Consider the following 18,313-nt stretch of genomic DNA (forward strand, 5'->3'; position numbering starts at 1 on the left):
ACCTGGGCTTGCTGAGCACATTTCCTTCTGGCAAGCGTCGCACCAGGAAGAGCAACTACGAAGGGTCAATGGTTAACAAGGCGTTTAAAAAGAAAAAAAGCAGACCAAGAAAAAGCTAAGCAACAAGCTAGCTATTGTAGCTGTTAATGAGAGGCAAACAGAAGGCAACTGTGTCTAGTGAACGGCATACAGAGGAGGCTTGTCCTCGTGTTACAGCGCAAACAAAAGCCCGCAGCGAACTTGACTTGAGCTCTTAAGTAAATTTGCATGTAACAAACTGTTGGTCGGGGTCAGCGGTGCAAACATTACACACACACACGCACGCACACACACCAAAAAATGGCTTGCTTCCTTCATAAAGGGGCTACTTCCTCTGCGTTTCATCGCACGGGCCGGGCTTTGTTAGTGTGCGGAAATGCCTCCAGAGGGAATGAAAATACTGGCAAGTCCCTGCAGCTCATTCTGGAAAGAGAGCGAGAAAGAGAGACAGAGAGAGAGAGAGAGGCAGGTCTTGCAGCTGCAAGATGTGACACACACACACACACACAGATCCGTATGCCAAGTGGCCGTGTAGGTGGAGCGCTCAGGTTACGTACAGAGATAACCGTGTTAACCCAAAGAACATAAACACGGGTGTGTGGTTACAAGGCTGTCAGGGGAAACCGAGGCTGGCAGCTTCGCAATCTAAAGTTGGACTAATGTTGCCATGGTTGCCACTAAATTACAGACGGTGTTTCTGTGCTCATCGCGACCGCTACACACTTTCGGGTGTTTGGGAAACACACCCCAGGTCGCCGTGGGTGTGCGTGTGCTTGGGAGATTCCCCTCAAGCAAATGTCACGGAAGGTGAAGAGAATTGGAATCGGAAGTGGATCAAATTATCCATTGTGGCTTGGACGCGTACCAGGCAAAGGCTTTTTTCGGAGTCATCTTATTTCTACCTTGCATGAATGGGCATGATTTTTGGGGATTATCTACTCTGGATGGAGTGCTGTAAGTGAGCTGGTTGGCAGCCTAAACGGGTTGCATGAGAAATAAAAATATCCAACAAATACAAATCTACGCCTGAGGTATCTTTGGCATAAGTAAGCTGACTCCTTAAACGGGTGGCTGCCGAAATTTTAGCATCCACCAACTTCATATCTGTAACTTGGGTATTTTTAGCATTGTTAGCTAGCTATCTAAAATGGGCTGGTGCCAAAAATTGGAAAACCACATACAACTTGTATGTACAACTTGGCTATTTTTCACATTGGTTAGCAACACAGAAAAACATCTCACCCTTTAGCTACCTTTCCAGCATTAAAACGCTGACGCTAGCCGCAGTAGCGAAAAGCCGCCGTGTCCACGGCATGAGGTAGGAAATGAAGGCTTTTAAAGCAAGTGCAAATTGGTCTTCTAACTGATTTGGATTTTCAGTGAAGGACATTTTCTTTAAAAGCCAACATCCTTAGCGCTTTGGTTTCCAGCATCCGCTCCTCACGCATGCTCTTACTCTTTTGAAACATTCCATTACCTCACACTGTGACCATCTTGGCCACAAGCACATGTTTGCGATCTAGGCGACGGTACTCCAGAAACAGATGATTGCAATCAAACAGTCAATGGCAGGCAGACACTTAAGGCAAAAAATGGGAGCGCATAAGACACACGGTAACATTTGGACAGATTGTTCCCAGTACAGCTGGGCTAATCTTTCACTCATTTTATTACTCATAAGCGCACTGCCCACTTAATTACAACATTGTAAGACGATAAAATAAATCAAACATCCAACCCGCCATGCGAGCTTTTTGATCAATTGTTGCGAGGCCTCCCTCAGCCACCCACGCTGACTCGCAGTTGACCTGGGAAATGTAAAACACAAAGCCTGCCTTTTCCTCAATATTTCATGTCATTTGTACCTCCTCCTGCACTCATCCGCCTACCACTGAGTCGTTTTGCTTTGTTTGACGCATTGCGAATGGAAATCTCTTCTCAATTGCCTTAGCCGGGCAAGAAAATATCGGTAAAGACACCGTAGAGGTTTCTATCACATTTCATATCAAAGAAGCTCTTTCCACACGGTAAAGGTGACCAAACAGCATCTGACCGGATGATGAAAGCAACAGTGCAGAGCAGCTGCTCGAGTTTCTCTCCCTGTCACTGTCACTCACACACACACACACAGTCGTAGGCAAACACACACACGGCCGCTCTTCGTTTTGGCCAGTGACAGCAGGCACCCAGCGATGACATGAGGAGTGTCTCTGGCAGGCGGCACTAAACAGAAATATCTGCTCTGACAGTCGCTCGTCCACATCCACCACGTGCACGCAGCTGTCACTGAACTCGCCACTCCTCTTCCCGACCTTCGCTTTTAGTCTTGCCTTTTAAGCACTACGCTATGGACAGCGTTGGTTTGGGCCCGTAGCTTTGGCCCGTGAGTAAATTCCTCGACGTGTCTATATATTTTCAAGACAACTTTCAGGGAGTGGCTCGGGGAAAAAAGTTCAACCACGTCAAACAATGTCAAATTTTCTCTTTGGAGTTATAACCACCAAAACTAAACAGTTTACAGTAAGTACGAAACAGCTACAAAATGCACAGCAACAGGTGGAACCACGCATGATCAAGTATAGGTGCCATTTTGAAAGTGGAACTTAACAGCAAGAGGAGGCGAGCCGAGTCAAGCAAGCGTGGACGCTCCGGCGCGGCCCATTCTATACAATGGAGCCAAATCGACATTGAAGCTATTGTGCCGATCTGCGCTTGGCTGCCGGCCAGCGAGTAGTGTGTACGCCAAAGTATGAATCATGGCGCATTGGGATGGAGGCCAACTGTTGAGCGTGCAGCCATCCCCCCACTTGACCAGCGTTGGCCTTACGCAGGCTTAGCTCCTTACTGCTTTCATTTGGCCGCTCTTTTGTTGCCACTTTCTTTCTTCTCACGCGAGAATCTGCTCTCTGGCTCGCTCGCTCTTTGCCGTTGCCGCTCTCTGTCTGCTTAGCGCGCTCTCCGTCTCGGCCGCCACAGCCGTTCTCAATTAGGAGGGTCAGGGAGAATAACTGGGGCTCCGGTATCTGAAGCTCGGAAGATCAGCGGCGGAAAGGAAACCGCTGCTGCGAGGCGCTGGGCCGCAGAGTACTGTGTGTCGTGCGTGTGTGTGTGCGCGCGGCATAAATCTGCTCTACGTCAACAGGTTGTCGGTGACCTCTGACCTCTATATTTAAAGAGACTTGAAGACGGGCAAAACGGCTCACATTGCGACTGGCACGATTCGCCACCGGAATGCAAGGTTTTATTGTGGCTCTTAAAAAAATTGTTTTTCCAATATATATATATATTTATACGCTTTATGCATATAATTCACACCCGCCTCCACAGAGCCTTAGCTGCCTTAATTGCTTTGTTTCGACGGTCCCCTACGAGCGAGTAGAGGGACAGCGGGCGGCACTTTGCAAGACACATTTGCAGGTGTCGCCATTTAAAATGAGAAACCGGACCTGTGTGAAAATTCAAACATGCACACACAGATGCACAAACATTTCAGACACACTAGTCACTTGTCAATGATCAACCACACCTCGAGGACTTTTGATGCATACAATTTCATTTAGCAGACTGTCAACAAAACCTATCTATGTGTCAGACAGTCACCATACAGCGCCAACTACTGCCGAGGAGGATTTACTTAAGTATCCGCGGCTTGTATCGGCAGCATCCACGAGTACCCGACACCTGAAAATGAGACCCGGTATCAATACTCGCTCCTCCCTACCCATTAGAATGCAGAACATCGATTTGCGATCTGGTAGTCACTCGCCACACGCTCGTCAGAAAACAAGCTCATCGAAAACAATTTGCGGCTTTCGGGAGTGGCGGCCGTCTCAGCGTGGCTCACATCTGTTTGTGGAGTAGGAGGGGGGCGGGTGGGGGTGGGTGGGGTCCTGAATAGCGAGCTCTCCTAATTCACGGCGGGAAAGAGCAATCAAGCTCGGCTTCCGTCAAGCCATTGTGACGCCGGCGCTGGCTGCGCACGTGCTTGATAATCTATGCAAATAGGCCACAGATGGACAAGGATGCCTCTAATAGAAGAGCATATGGGCTGCGCTTTTAGAAACAATAATTCCTACGCGTGCTCTCGTGTCTGTCGGCGTTATAAGCGAGCGAGCGAGCTTGTCGAATCGTTCAAACGGGACCGCCGCGCTTCTTTTGTTTACCGCCTTGAACGGCGCATCGGAAAGGGAGTTCGACGTTCTCGACTGCCACGACTAGCCAGCCACCCTTGATGCGCTCTCGCTCCTGCCGCGGAATCGGAGGAACGTTCCGGACATTATGAGAAGCCATTAATGAGTGTGTGGCGTGGCGTGTTGTGATGCACGGCTGCGTATTGCAGCCATTCATCAAGGGCGCCAGACACTTGACAGGCGGCCGGCCAACAGGTTGTGTAATCGTATAACACAACCATGTCAGGCCTGCCGCCACTCTGTGTCCCATTCAGGCCTCTAATGTTGTTTTCCTGCGAGTAATTGATGACGCTAGACAGAGTGCCAGTGATGGATGACATCACAGAGCCGCCGCCGCCGCCGCAATGATGCCGGGGCGAGATTCTGATTACGTTGGAACCTCTGAGGTTGAACGTGATCTGGGTGATTGGAGATTTCTTTGCATTTGCAAACATTTTTCTCCCATAGGAAATAATGGAAATTGAAATAATCGGCTTCAGGGTCAAAGTGACATCATCATAATATCGGGATTAACTCTACTGATAATGTATAAGACTTTAAGACTTTGAGGCTGAATGTGAATCTCATTTCTTTCCTCGTTTGCTTAAAGGGCCATAATATTGAAAGTTGAAATTAATTGAAATGTCATTCATCCGTCCCAGCCTCCAAAAACTACTAGGTAAAAACGAGAGTTGAACAATTTTGCAAAACTGCGATCCCCTAACCACTTCAATCATTTTAAAGAAAAGCCTATGCATCCCAATACGAGCCACTTCTGCTTGTATATTTAATTTTGCTTTTGTATCTCTAACCGTGCTGCCTCCAATCCAAGAGTTAAAATACTTGAGTCTCACTTTGCCTGCTGTCCACAAACACTTGCCAAAGAGATGACAAAAGACAAACCACAAGATATGTCATTTAAAAGTGATTTCCATCTATCTTAACAAAAGAACGCCTTAAACAAAATCACTAGTTTTGTTTAAAATAAAATTCTATCTCAAGGCACTTTTGTGTGTTTTTGTCTATCACTGATGTTTATTTCCAACATTCAGCTCTTGTGGCTGCTTGTGTCCCCTTTAATTTGCATGCCTTGTGTAAGGATCTCATCATAAATAAATAACATTGGCATCCAAAAGTGTGCTGAGTGGAATGAGACAAAACCACAACACTCTTGACTTGAAGGCGACACAAAAAAAAAAAAAAAAAAAAAAAGTGCTAGCGTGCACTGAAAATGCCTCCCGACGCCGAGGAATGTTCCCACTCCCGTGCAGCAGCATGAGCGGGAGGGGGGGGGGGGTAAAAGGTGTCCCCGAGGCAAGAGTTAGACATTGTTCTCCACGGCAAATATCCTCACACAACCTGCTCCACTCTGTCTGTCTCTTAAGCTGGAGAAGAGAATACAATGTTCCCTCTCATCCTCCCACTCGCACCGTTTTCTACCTCAGTGAGGCGGCCAGCTTGTGTTTGTGAGAAAGGCGCTGCGAGACGACGATAACCACAATGACTATCGCAGGGAGGATAAAAATACACCTCCTAGCATCCAAGTCATCTTAGCTGGAGAACCCTGAGGCAGATTTCCTTGAATTTTGTCTAATTCTATCATTGATGCAGATATGTGGACAAGCATTGGTTCACCTGGGGAAAATAAAACATGAAGAGAAACTGATGCAAGAGGATGCAGGCTGCGCCGACTCTCGAGAGGCTTTGATTTCCTCTTCTTCCAAGGTAAACAAAGGCAACACTGGAAAAGCCCGAGACACTTCAAATGACGAAATACGAGCTAAACATGTTTTCATATTTTATTTAAAGTGAATAACATCAACTAAATTTGGAGCACCAAAGAGAACAGGGTTGTTAACGACCCAGCCAAATCCAAATGGTTAAAAAAATATATATAAAGAGGTGTCACTGAAAATGAATGCGATTACAAAGTGCGATTTGCCAGCTAGCTCGCCTAACTAGCACAGTTTGCTTACTTATGGCAGCACAGCGGAGATTTGGGACAACAAAATCATTCCTGCACCCTCATAGTGACTTAACATTGCATGATTAATTTGAGTCCTGGATGGACACGGCAGCTCAAAATAAGTGTATCTATTATCCAGGACATTAATTAGTATATTCCTAAATATTTATGTTAATGTTCTGAGCTCTTGTTTCTTGTTTGCCAGCATCGTATTAAGCAGCACAACCCTGCCCAGAGGAATTGTGTTTAGCTTGGACGCAGTTCAACTTAGCATCAATGACGTCGTGTTTGGCTCGTTTTCGCCGCAAACAAATTGAGACGAAACACCTGTCCTAAAAATTCACCCAAATGTGTCCATTTCTTTAAAATGCGACCACACAAATGATGAGTTATTTGATGATCACGTTGATTGCTGGGTTTCTATCATGTCATCCTTGCCACAATGTCACAATGACATCATCCTGGCTGTGTCAAAGTGATTGACAAACAGCAGAAAGTCACCCTTTGGACCTCTCGAAAGCGTCTACCACTCAGCAGCACCTCGACAAGGTTGCGTCCTTGTTTTCCGAAAGGCCCGCATGTTAAATGGCCGCCCGTGTTAAAACGTCCCAGTTGATTTATTTTCGAAAAGCGTCGCATTCTACCGTAGCGTGCGGCGCAAACACGCCGGCCTCTCCTCGGCGGCCTCACAACGGCCGCAGTGTTCGTTCGGCGTGTCAACAGTGGGCGCTAACATTAAAAACACGTCCAATTAAAGCGACGGGGGAGGTTGCGTCTAAACGGCAACAGTCTGTAACATGTTTACAGCCATGATAGGCCCTTTCTAAACAAATTAATCCTGCTGTGCTCCACATTACTCATCCCGAGCTGGCTGTCTGGACCGATTCTGCTCGACGCTGCGATGTGTTATGACGAGGAAGGTTGATGGAAAAAAATAAAAAATAAATTGTGAATATAGAGCGACAGCAGCAAAAAAAAAAGTTGTCTCCCCGCACTTTCATAAGCGTGTCACATTCCGTGGGCTGAGTCGCTCCCTCTTCATTGCACCGGGCTTTGTGTGTGCGTGTGTGTGCATGTGTGTGTGTTAAAGCAGTGGCTTTCTATGCTCTGACGTCCGTGCGCTAATCGCTTTGGCTGATCCCCGCTAGTGGCGCATGTGCGTAGGTACTGTGCGCGCGTCGAGCTGTATGCGCATAAGGATGAACGCCCGTGCGCGCACGCGTGTGTGTGTGTGAGGCAGATGTTTCCCGTGCGGTGGTGTTGCTCACCACACACACACACGCCAAGGAAGATTAACCGGGTCGTTTACTTATTTGCTGCCTGAATCCCACCTACCCATCGCGCCGCAATCCTCATCCTTAATCCCTATAGTAGCAAACTAGACAGCAGGTGAGGCAAAAGCAATATGGCACTATATGACGGATAACTTTCGAAAAGCTCCGGTCCAAGCCGGCGAGGACAAAGGCACGTGCAGCGGTAGCAAGAAATAATCCACAGTCAAGTAAAGTCCAAAATACCATCGAGTGTTAGCAGGGAAACACTGATGAGGTGTCGTGTCATCATTAAATCGGGATTGTTCCTTTTTAAGGTATTCATGGCGGCAACCTTGAATTAATCTCGGCATTCAGATAAAAGGTCAGTGATTGCTCATCTCATTAGCGTGTCTACCTTCCAAGGACTAAATACAAACACAAAAAAAGTGGAATATTTTCAGTATTGTTGAATAGCCCTGCTTATCTTTTGGTCTTAACTGAAGTGAGTGAACACGCCAAATGCAGGTTCTTAGATGAGCTTGCCTGATATAAAATATCATTGTTCTCCAAAGCAAAATCAAATATTTTAGTTTGAGTCAACACAATCACTTTGCTTTCATGGAGGACGATAGAAATGGGAGGATATTCACAGGACATCAATAGCATGGATTGATTTTAATCTAGCGGCCAGCAATGTGGTTACCTAATGAAGTATTTCATCAATTAATACTATTCCCCGATCAACAGTTTTGATTTAGCCACTCAAGAATGGGAAATATGTGGCACTTTTCGAGGAATAAGCATCTGTGGCGCATTTCTCCTTGTGTGCTGCTGACACAGGCCACTGGCTTCACGGCGGGGACTGACTGCCTGGCTTTTTCCCTTTTCTTTCTCTCTCTTTTTTTTTTTTTTTTTTTTTGGCCAGAGCCAAACAGGATCCTGCGCAGCTCCTCATAAACAGCAGCTGCTCAGTCCCTCCCCGGCTGGCAGCCCAGGAGGGTCCAATCAAAAGCAGCCACATTGCTCCCTCACTTTGCCTTTGCGTGCCAATTTTGCTCAGAGAGTTCGAGGGGGGAAGAAAGAAAGAAGAAAGCAACAAAAAAAAAAAAAACACAGCCAAGACGAAACACAGCACAAGAGCGGGAGGGCCCGGGAGAAAAAAAAAAAAGGGCGCACAATCCCCGCCTCGCCCGTATAAGAAGCTTGCGTGAACTCTGACCTTGTCGGTGCTGCCGCTGCACCCTCGCGGCCCCGACCCCTCATGTATTCCTCGCGCCGTCCCTCGCCGACTACTCCTCAAGTGGCCGACCTGAAAAAGAAGAAAATGTCGTTTAATGGAAAGCTCGTCTCAGATGCGCGGACGCAAAAATAAAAATGTGGCACGCTGTTGAAAAATGCATAAGCGAGGAAAGCCGTCGGGGATTTGCCTATACGTTTCCTCTCGGCCTCACAATGACATGGATGTACTGTATGTAGTGTATAGGGCAGTGGAGTGGCTCGCCCCCTCCCTCCACGGAGAAACAATGCCCTTCCTAAAGGTTATCAGCAGCCTTGGTCCACCTCATCGCGAGTCCATTACCAACTAAATTCGCAGGCTCAATCCGGTGCTTAGCCTGGCCGCGCTGCTCCTTTTACAGGCTGAGACAGCATCTGTTTCCACATACATCATGCAAATGACTTCATTCAATCACCACACAGGCGTGAATATTAGCGCATATCATTAGAGGACAAGATAGCACAATTGCTGTTTTACTACTTTCCCCTTTGAACAATGATGCATTTTGAAGACTGAACGATTTGGTTGGATTTGCTGTTGGGTGAGAAGGCAAGACGAGATTTGAAAGCAAGGTTTTAAATACATTTTTGAGACAGGATTTCATTTTTGAAGAATTCATTGTAGATTGGGTTAAGTCATTAAATTGCAGAGTTAGGATTTGAAATCCGGGCTTTCATCTCGAGACAGTATTTCAAAGTAGGATTTTACGGGATCAGATCTGCTCGTATACATCTTCACGTCGGTCCATCTTGGCGAAAGATCGAGGGGGGGCCCTCACTGCGGGAGGACGTTTGGAGCTCGTCCAAAAAGAAGAGGACAGAAAGGAGGGGATGATGGGACGGCATAAATAAGCAGGGAGGCGAGCAGGTGTCACCGACAAATGTGATTTACAGGCTGTGTGTTCCATACAGTGCTGACATGTAAGCCTATTAGGCTGATATTACCCGCCCGTAACATGCACCGCTGGACCCCCTTAAAAATGTGTGTGCTGGTGCGGAGATTGTTATAGCCACCTTCTGTGAAATTGGACAAACATTAAGTGCTGGGGTGCATTAATTACATTGGAATCAAGATGCTACCTTGAGTTTGTCGTTAGCATGTCACGTTCCAAGACACGTTCAATGCGACGTGGGTTTTAAAGTTTCCTGCCCCAAAGCCCCAAACCAAAACAATTACGAGCGACGCTGAAACCCCACCAAGGATGTCGTGTTTGTTATTGGGGAGACACTTTGGGGAGGCCGGGGCCACGGAAGAAACCATAAAACTGAAGAGTGCTTCCGGATAAAAGTGTTGATCTGGGACTGCGTTTTCATTTTTATGAAGACTTTTTATATTTTCTTTGCTTTTCGAGTGGATAACGCATGAATATTAATGTCGGGCCATTGCGGGAGGTACGTCTGAAGGCGCTGATCCAAATAAGGCTGATTTGGTCTCTCTGCTCTACTGAGTGCCCTTCCAGTTGTAATTGGTTAAGATGAGTTGAAGTTAAACACGGTAATTCCGCAAAGAGAGGTCTCGATTGTAATAGATGGCCTGCTTCAATTATTCACTTGGAATTTTTTTCCACTTGAACCAAATGTTGTTCACAAGATGAATGAGCCCGTTTTAACTCCCCTGCAAATACTAGCAAATATATCAAATATGTCAAATGGATATTAGAGATTAAACGGTATGAAAATGTAATAATCACAATTAGTGACCAAAATCAGTACAATTATTATAAGTGCATGAATATTATCAGACAAATAAATATGTTAAAATTATGCAATAAAACCATATGAAATATTATCATTAAAATGCAATGCTAAAAAACAGAAAAAAATGTAATACCAATGAAAAGATTAGATTTTTTTAAAGACAAAAATAGAACAAAAGAAAACAACTAGAAATGTTTTAAATGATATAAATAATACAACACTTGCCAAGTACAAAAACCTCCCTTCTCTTTGCACTTGTTAGTGTGAATCCACACCTTCGACGACTTTGTGCAAACACACTCGCGGAGCCATAATGTATCCACCTCATCGCCCTCGGAGGAGAAAGGCCTATAAAAGCCCACCTCATCTCCTTAGAGCGGGCGCGGCTGTCCCTTGGCGTCTTAACACAACTACTCATCAAGTGTTAAAGCAGAGCGAGAGAGGGGAGGTAAAAAAAGAAAAAAAAAAGAAATCAATGCCACCCCCAGCCAGGCCAACACCAGTCGATGATGTGATGTGGAAGAGCCAGACGCTGCAGCAAAAAGCAAAAGACGGAAGGCAAAAGTCCATCTCGGGCTGAGAGCGGTTGGTTAATATGTGTCATTGATCACCTCTATGCAAATAGAAGACCTCGACAAAGCAAAGAGTGTGATTTAAAGCGCGGCCAAGTTGGAAATCGATTGGACGCGCCAGCCCGAGGAACCGTTTCCCTTTTGCCGGGATAAAACACTTGACTGAGGAGCAGCGAGATTCTTATCAGGAGGAAATTAGTGGAGGAATAGCAGTTTACCAAAACAAACAGGCTTCCTCTTCCCTTTCTCTGATATCATTGTCATCTCTTATTTCCTCCCCTCCAGTTAAATGCCATCAGTGAGAAACTGCATTTCATTCAAACAGGTCATTTGTAATCGAGAGAAGCAAAAAAACAACAACAACAGAGCGGGTCGTCGTTTGAAGGAGAGAAAATGAGGTCTCCGGCTTTCCGGGGCTCCTGGGAGCAGCCTCGCGAGCCTGCCAGCTCCCGCACGCACACACTGACGCAAGTCCGACGCCAATCTCGGAGCCAGATCGCACCAAAACAATATTTGTCTTGTTGGCTTGCCGCCCGTGTTCCTGGCTTTAAAGAGAAGGGAAAACACGCCGCAAAGGCAGAGTCGACCCGCACCGGGCGGCCTTGTCAGCGCGCGGGAAACGTCGGCAGGTAATTACGACAACGCCGCGTTCTCTCGGCGACGCGGTGATTGGGTTTCGGAGCACTTGGCCTTCCAAAAATCTCCCCCGAGGACAACATCTGATAGGATTACAAAGAGTTGTTTGGCGAGCGGCGTCGTATCCTCTGGCTTCCGGTACTTGCTTCTCGCTCCCTTTACGATAGTCGGAACATTTCCAGAGAGTAATGCCGTGACATAAAATAACCTCACCCCGCGTGGCTACATCTGTTGTTTTGCACTGGCCTGCAAGGCTACGACGATGATTCCTCGCCAGACCAAGCCCACCATCTTAGGGTCCAAACGTTTGAAAACAGCTCGGTTCGTTTCAGTTGTGTTTTACAGAAACGATTTTAATCTCCTCATCGGGGAGAGAGTTTATCTTGTCATCGAGCACGTTATTGTCCGAGACGAGCCGAGTTGACCCCGTGATTACCTCGGCGGCTTGGCATTTTCCCTCAGCCGACCCCTGGAAGAAACCAGCGAGCCGCTCCGCAACAAGCGCTCGGCTGTCGACATACTGAAGACATTTAAGATAATCCCGGAGATGTCTCCGTGTTTCCCCGAGATTGCATCTTCAAAGGGAACGTTGGCCTGCTACCTCCACTTGAAAGGGAGAGAGACGCGCTGTGCCCTTGTTGTGAAGGAGGGGCAGAATAGCACAAGAATGTAATCATGTTTTCGGGAAGGGGGTTCGGGGGAGGCTGTCCTGGCTAGCAAAGGAAACAAGCCAGGCAGTGGAAGATTGTTATGACACCAGAGGGCGGGAAAGGGGAAGCGCCTATCGGCTCTCACCTGTGTGACCTGCCGAAAAGTTGTAAATCGCACACGGGTCATGTGTGGCCCGCCTCGGGCTTTTACGATGTTTGCTTTGTTGTCATGGTCAGCGTTAGCGGTTAAAGTACACAGGTGTCAGGAATTCCATCCTGGAATGACTAACCGAGCTACCTTGATATTGGAACATAAAGGAAATCATGGTGAATATTTCCTGTAAGTCGTTTGACAACAAGGTGCCCGAGTTTAGAAATTCATAAACACTCTGGAGGAAATGATTTTGTCATGAAACAATGATGAGCAACTTTGATGTTTTTTCAGGAGACATTTTGAACTAGCTAGCAGCTGCTTGGAAGCTACTTATCTCCTGCGTGTAGATAACCAACTTGAGGGATGTCAAGTGAAGAGTGCCACGACCATGTCGCGTCAATGAAAGCGAGAGTTATGAGTCATGCCTTCAACAAATGTCAGCGCTGACGTCCTGTGTGACTAAAAAGCACCTCAATGACTCAGCAATCTCCTTTCCAGGCACTGGGCAGCATTGAGACATCATTAGGACAAATGACAATGACGCAGCGCTCTTACGTTGAAGTCTTAAGAATACTGCATCGATGGAAATATGAGCGAATAAAAAGGAGATATTTTTGTCATTCGCTTCATCAGGAGAAATGAAGGAGGTCTGTCACATAGCGTTACGCCGTGACGAGGCGCCCACGCAGGCGTTAAGTGGTGAAGGGAAAACAAATATGTCATCAGCAGGAGGCTCAGGTTGAGTCAAGTTGACCGGTAATTGATTTTGACAGCGGCTCACTTTAGAATGAGCAGCGGCCTCGTGTAGAGGAAAAAAAAAAAAAACATTCATGCAGCCTCATGGGCCACGCTTAAAAAATTCATGGCGTAAACCCACAACACTTTTGCAACTCTTGTGTACGATCACGGTAAACTGCGCCCTCCACTCGGGAGAATACCAAAGCTACGGATCGGGCATTTTTTTAACACAATTAAAAACAGTTCCCAAAGTGCCTTGATATTATTTTGTCAATAATATTTTTTTTGCCTCGCTCTACTCCAGCTATTTCGGGAGGGCGGTCCTTGTCTTATGTAAATGAGCAACTGCTGACATGGCCAACCTCTACGGAGTAAAAGGACGAGTGTTGGCCACTTGGAGCGCTTCCCTCATTTGTATGCAGGGATACACTTTAAGGAGTTCCATTTCCATCACATCAGCCAAGTTATTCAAATGCAGCACAAGTGACTGGAGAGGATAACATAAAGAAAGGCATCAGCAGAAAATGGCAGCAGGCAGTAATCCCCGGCCGGGCCGCCACTTGCGCTTGCCGCGCCGCGCTGTCAGCATCGGTCGGACGTGCGGGGCCTTATCAGCGGCAGCCATGGCGCTCCGCTAATAACCCCGCTGATGTTCTGCGGCACCAGGACAGACAGGGAGACGGCGGCAAAGACGAGACAGGCGGACAGGACAGGTTTGGCACTTCAACTGGCGCTATCAGCCCGCTGTGTGTGCACAGAGGCCGGACGCGTTTTCCTCACTTAGCAACACGTTGTGACAGCGACATGCACGCTTTGGCGCCCTTTTGCCTAAATGGACTCCACCTTATCAACATACGGTGCAAATCGAGCATTTGGGTGAGGCGACACCGGTTTTAACACCTTGGCGGAAATGGCGTACCTCCCATCCCATAAGCTACAAAATAGGCAAAACAAAGACAAAATATCTGCTTCAAGACGAGCCTGCATAACTCAATGCACTTTTTTTGCTGAGCTAGTCATTAGCAGGTTTTTATTTTGAAGTTATTTCCGGTAGAGCGTATTGGCTGCTTTCTGGTCGTCTTCGCAGCTGTAGGCGATGCCGGGTTTTATTGCCGCCACAAACAGTTAGCACCAATTAGCACAAAGTCATCCTGAAATCATGTTCAATCGCTAATTGAGGACACTAAATAAAACAACCTCCGGATTAATTACGCTGACAATTGACATACAGTGCCTGTTGTTCAAATAAGCATCCAGTAGCTGCTAAGCCAAAAGGCGTAAATTTAAAATGATCATCCCAGACTGCCATTGAACCTTTGATCCATTCAAATAAAAAGTTTTTAAAACTTATTTTATTAAAATATTTTGATTAAATACATTTATTTATTTTTTTTATTAAATTATTATTTATTTATTGAAATACTTTTTGACCAAATGGCCATGTACAAGCGAGGTGGGAGTCAAAGGAGTCCAAATAGAGGCTCCATTGGTCATTGGCTCTGAATGGGCATTCTGTCCATCTTTGAACGTTACCTCAGCCTCTAAGTCTGGAACCTCCAAATGACGTCTGCCTGTACGAGCGCATGTGACTCAAATATTATTATCCCCTTTAACCAAAGGTCAAGCACAAGGCTTTCTTCTTGAAGATGTATGCCTTGATGCTATCACGTGCGCTGGCGTGAATCTCCTCCATCCGTAAATCTAATCACGCCTGCCTGCCTGCCGTACGAGTAGCAGCCCCCAGAGCTTCGGGAGCTGCGGCCGACAGGAAGCAGGCTTGAGTAAACACACCGCTGTTGACACAAGACGGGCAGCACATGCTCCCTTCGCTATAGACGCCTCGATGAGACGCGCAGATTAGGCTTCAGATGACGACGACGACGACGACGACACTTCACTTTCCTTCTTGGCTGCTATCGGGAGCAGGATGTTGACTCAAAGCTTCAGACGCGGAGCGCTGCAGGGCTCTATCTATGTTCACACCCACGCGGGGTGTTTTGAATACCACTTTTCACCATTCCAGGGTCAAATGAAATCTGTCCAAACCAATAAGCAGTTTTAGAAGATCTTGTTGGGGTACTAACACCGAAACAAAAGGCCGTTTTTTTTTATCCAATTAAAGAAAGTCACTTCAGTTGGGAGACGGCATACAGGCTGGAATGGGTCTTGCAAATGACAATTACAAATCCATTCACACTTCAAATCACAGCAATGCTAAATTTAGAGTGAGCTTGCATGGAAACTTCTTATTTCTAGAAATCTCTTCAGGCACCATCAAAACGGAATGTTTTGCAGGCGTCGTCCGATCGAGCCAATAATGGCGACCTTCACTTGAAGGCCAGAAGCAAATACCTCGCGTGCCTTCCAGCTGCCTCGGAGCACTTTGCGCTCAAGGCTCGAGCGTGCCGCTGCTCCGCCGCTGCCACATGCAGCATCAACGACTTAATCAGGTCTCTTGTGCGGAAGTACGGACCCGGCACAGACTGACGGAAAAGGATGACACAACCCCCCGCGGGCTTGTCAGTTCGTTTCAATGGAGCTCAAATCAGAGCTCGGCATCCGGCCGACACAACTCCGCGGCGATCGCCGCCGCACGTTAGCCTCGACGTGTGCCGTGCCAGCCGCTCGGGCACGGACACGGACTGAATCATTGCGGCGATTCAATGAGATGGAACGTGGCACACATAGGGGGCAGTTAGGCTGAAGTTACGCTGCAGGTCCAAGTGGCCAGTTCGGATTTGATGCCTACATCCGATGACAACTTCTACCGACATGAAGTGCCACATCCGAGATGGAAAACAAAATCGCACTTTGTAAATCTGGTGCACCTCTTATTCTGAAAAATACAACACTAAACCCGGTCACATATTTGAATTTTTGGGAAATTTACGTTTACATGATACATATCCCAATAGTGCAACCAAAACAAAAATGGTCACATAAACCATGTAATGCATAGGTGTCAAACTCAAGGCCCGGGGACCAGATACGGCCCACCACATCATTTTATGAGGCCCGCGAGGACAAATAGTGCATCGACTTCAAGTGTCAGTACTACAAATAGTCTTCACTTTTGGAAAATAGCTAAATTACTAGCAATTTCCAATACCATTCATCTTTTTAAATTAATTGAACAATCTTAACTATTGACTGATTTCATTTTGACAGTGGCCCTCCAAAGGAAACAAAAGTAAGTTTGACACTCCTGATGTGGTGCAAATCCAGCATTCAGAGTCTTCATAATGCAGCACAATTTCTCTTTTTACATTTTTACAGACAAACACAATCAGTACAATGGCGCTTCTATGACATATACTATCAAGTGAAGAAATCGACATGCTGACTGATATTTAATGTGCCACCAAAACACGGGAAGCGAGCGCGCTTTTAATAATTGATGCCGTTGGAGCAGGGAGATTTTTAACCACTCTCCTCCTGCTTTCAATCATTAATGTGGTTTCCATCAAAAACACTTCAGGCTCTCTAGTATCACATCTCTCTTGAAGGTGGAGAGCCCACATCTAAACATTAATCGGCGTGATCTTTCCTCACTCTCATTCTTGCTTGGGCAGATTAGGATAATAACAGCGCAAATTGCTAAAGTGTGCAAAAGTAGGTGCGCCGACCGAGCGAGGGTCTTGGAGGCTTAATGGGAGCATTTGAAATGTTTCAATGACAAGAAGGGCGGGAGGGAGGGAGTGAGGGAGGGGGGGGCGAGTCGACCTCGATCCTCACGTTCTTTCTGCCTGTTCGAAGCCGATCAATCCGCAAGCGCTCGATCGGCGTCGCAAAAAAAAAAAAAAAAGAAGCTGCAGCGCTGTTCACTTCAAAGTCACACAGGACACGGCGTGCGCATCGACATGGCAACACATCCGCAAGGTGACCAGAGTACGTGCTGCACGCTCGATGGACACTAGCCCTCCCTGCGCAGTACTTTGACATCATTACAGGAGGTCCTCGGTTCACGCCGAGTTTCCCCTCCTATGATCTTCTTGTATGTTGGGCAAAGCGATAAGCTTTGAACCAAAACGGAATCATTAAAAAATATGTATGCGCTGCACAGGAAACACATTTACAGAAGGACTACATTAATCCAGCTGAGAAACTGCATGTGTGCTGCTGTTTTGGTTAGCAACAGAAGCTAAAAGTCCTTGAATGTAATGGATTGATTGTTTTGGCCTTTTTTTGAATTATCCAATGCTGGTAAGGCGCATTTATAAATATGTGGCACTTAGTTGCGCACTCAAATTGTTTTTCTTCCAAGCCCCCTCCTCCCGACTTTCCTCAGCATTCAGTTCTACTGGCTCAACCTTGGCTGTCCTCTGCATCAAACACCTTTCAGTGAATGCCACGGAAAAGCGACACAGAGAGAAACTACACGTCTAGGTTTTCAATAATCAGCGGATGACTGTTTTTCAAAAACAAAACAAATGTGCGTAGAATATAAATACAATTTGTAAGTAATCCAATGAATCATTGGGTGTTAGGTACCAGGAGAACACAGCGATCGACTATTTGCTCTGTGACTATTATTTGCAATTTACACAGAAGCCAGTTTGGTGTGTTAATTGTGAGTTTATAAAGGTCAAAGTCTCTTTTGAATTCACCTTAGAAGTTAAATTACAAGCGCTATAGAAGAGAATTTCCTATCTGTTTTGCGGAACGAGCATATGTCAACGTTAGTTTTTGAGCCAAAAGCCTTTCAATTTAGAACAAGTGCACACGATGGTCTGAAGCGCCTGCCAACAAACATAGGTCACTTATCCTTCAAATAATAACGGCTGGGCGTTATCTAATCTCGGCCTGATTTCCATTCCGGGGATTTAAAGCGAGTGAATGAGATGTATTTTTTTTTATTTTTTTTTTTAAGAGGGGATAGGCGTCATGAAGGGGGACTAATCTGCCAGCCACACATGCTAGCCTTTTACTTAGCCCCGACTCACGCGAGATGAGCGGAATCAAAAGCAACTCCGGGCGCTCTGTGCATAGTAAGGCAATGACTCCCAAGGCCCTCACTTTGCCAGATGGGTCCACAACTTTATCTCCAAAGCACCATTCCGGCGGTGTTGTCGACTGGTTGGATAGGACAAAACTCGAACCGCGCTGGTCCTTGTGGATAATCTGCACACCCTGTTTTTTTCGTAATTCTGCAAATAGTAGCTA

The 18,313-nt window shown here is 46.5% G+C and overlaps 1 protein-coding gene across 4 annotated transcripts in view; it reads right to left on the minus strand.

The window, feature by feature from the left end:
• The window catches only part of zmiz1a (zinc finger, MIZ-type containing 1a), a 110,261-nt gene that overhangs the window by 53,005 nt on the left and 38,943 nt on the right, over positions 1–18,313 (minus strand). For all 4 annotated transcript variants that reach the window (XM_088385562.1, XM_088385563.1, XM_088385561.1 and 1 more), the window contains one exon: positions 8,647–8,736. The gene's annotated coding sequence lies outside the window, so the exon portion shown is untranslated. The remainder of the gene's footprint in view (positions 1–8,646; positions 8,737–18,313) is intronic.

Source organism: Syngnathus floridae, chromosome 9, assembly GCF_059516105.1.
Source record: "Syngnathus floridae isolate MCC-2025c chromosome 9, RoL_Sflo_1.0, whole genome shotgun sequence".
Classification (NCBI taxonomy): Eukaryota; Metazoa; Chordata; class Actinopteri; order Syngnathiformes; family Syngnathidae; genus Syngnathus; species Syngnathus floridae.